General features: G+C 42.1%; 1 non-coding gene across 1 annotated transcript; it reads left to right on the top strand.

Annotated features, from left to right (window-relative positions):
- The first annotated feature begins 1109 nt into the window (after positions 1 to 1109).
- LOC120080677 (small nucleolar RNA R71) lies at positions 1110 to 1216 on the top strand. Its single transcript, XR_005482626.1, has one exon. It is a non-coding gene; the product is annotated as a small nucleolar RNA R71 (small nucleolar RNA).
- Positions 1217 to 2137: the final 921 nt, after the last annotated feature.

The raw sequence follows: 2137 nt of genomic DNA, 5'->3' as shown, positions 1-2137 counted from the left end.
ATCATGTCCTTCAGAAACTTTGTATATTTTGGCATTTGTTCAATCGCTTCAGTGAAAGGGATATTGATATGTAACTGTTTCAGCATGTCCATGAAGTGATGATATTGCACTTCATCATTTTTCTTCTTCTTAAGTCTCTGAGGAAATGGTGGCAACTGTATTTTCGGGATTCCTTGTTCCATAAGCTTAGAAGTGGGTGCAACTTCTGGTTTCATCATCTCTTGTTCTTCTGGTTCCTCTTGTGTTAACGGGGTCTGGGATTCCATCGCAACTGGAATAGTCTGGCTTGGCTCCTTTTTTTCTTCCACCACTGTCTTTTCGCTTTGTAAAGTCACAACTTGTCATTGCTCCTTTCCCGTACTTCCTAGGTTGCGCGGGAGCTCAGCTGAACTCAGCAACGCCCCTTGCGGTCTACTTTTGAATTCGCCCGTAATCTGTCCTATCTGAATTTCGAGATTGCGGATTGAAGTCGCCTGATTCTGGAGTTCTTTTTATTCTTCTCAATACACTACTTTAGTAAGCTCTCTAGAGATGAAGATTGTGGCGCCTGTGAATTGCTAGCTTGATTTTGCAATTGACCGTTTGTTCGTGGGAAAAATCCTGGTGGCCCTTCTTTTTGCGCCATTGATGAAATTTTTTTTGTTGATTTTTCCACGCAAAATTGGGGTGGTTTCTCCACCTAGGGTTGTAAGTATTGGAGAAAAGGGTTATTCTTTACGAAGTAAATAGATTGTGGGTTCCTCGGACACTCTTCCATCGGATGGGCTTCTCCGTAAGTGGCACAACTTGTGCTCGTTTGATCGATTGCGTTGACCTGCCCTCTATGCATTCCTGGGCTACTGATTGCGATTCCTTGTATTAGATTCATCATCGCATTCATTTAGATTTGTAAGGATGCGATGGCCTCATTACTTGCGTCATATTCTTTAATTCTCAGTCGTTGATCGCTTTCCCTCCCGTCTTCATGATTCTTCGAAATGCGATTAAGGATATTTTTAGCCTCGTTATATGTTTTGTCGAGCAGACCTCTAGCTACTGCCGCATTGGCAGCCATCTGCGATGTAGGGTTCAAATTATGATAAAAGATTTCCATTTGGAGACAATCAGGTAGGCCATTGTGCGGACAATCTCGCATCAATCTTTTAAACCTCGCCCAGGCATCATTGAGTGATTCGTTAATGTCCTGTTCAAAATTAGTAATCAACTTCCTCCTTCTTGCATTCTCTGTCCGGGGGAAGTACTTCTTCATGAACTTTTCCACTACTTATTCCCAAGACGTAATCTTCCCTGGTTCGAGAGAGTAAGCCCACTTCCTTGCTTGGTCGCATAGTGAAAATGGGAACAACGTTAGTCAAACCTCCTCAGCTAAGATGTTTGAAAACACAAAAGTATTGCAGATTTCAATAAAACTCCGAAGATGGGCATGCGGATCCTCGCCACGCCTTCCGCCAAACTGTCTAATAGTCTGAATCATCTGCAACATAACCAGTTTCATTTTGAACCTCGATCCGTCCAAGGCTAGCCTCATGATTCCTGGGGAGAAATCATAGAGGTTAGGCGACGCATAGTCACAAATGGGCCTATTGTGGTCATTCACCAGAAGAATGGGGTTTTCCATGAGATTATTTATGTTTGGTGCTCTGTCTTTCGACTCTGCCATATTGGCGATTGTTTCTTCTTCTTTTTTGGAAAGTTCTTTCAATCTCTAGGTCGTAGTTGGGCTCAGGAAATTGTCCTTTGCTCATACGACACCCGTTTCTTCCCTTACCAAAGGAGAGCAGTGCACAGAGGTTGAAAGCTGCAAAGAAAATCAAAAGTTACTGTTAGCACAATATGTGTAGTCGTAGTCCTCGACAACGACGCCAAAAACTTGATGCATTGTGAATGTGATGAAATAATGGTATGAAATTATGGTGGTGAACTCTGCGTTGCACATGCAAGTTTTCCTATTAAAATCCAAGTATAAATCCTACTAGGTTGCCTGGTAAGTCCAGGGTTGAACATAGGGACTATTAAGATATTATGCGTTGGTAAATTTTGATTCCTTTGCGATGACAAAAACAATAAGTTGGTTGGTATGTTGTTTAAAGTATAAATCCTATGCGGCGGAATTGAGTAAAGAGTTAATGACAGCGAA

The sequence above is a fragment of the Benincasa hispida genome, chromosome 6 (assembly GCF_027475165.1).
Source record: "Benincasa hispida cultivar pf3 chromosome 6, pf3_genome.v1.1, whole genome shotgun sequence".
Taxonomy (NCBI): domain Eukaryota; kingdom Viridiplantae; phylum Streptophyta; class Magnoliopsida; order Cucurbitales; family Cucurbitaceae; genus Benincasa; species Benincasa hispida.
Note: the sequence above shows the minus strand (reverse complement) of the source record. Positions and strands in the feature narration are given on the sequence as shown.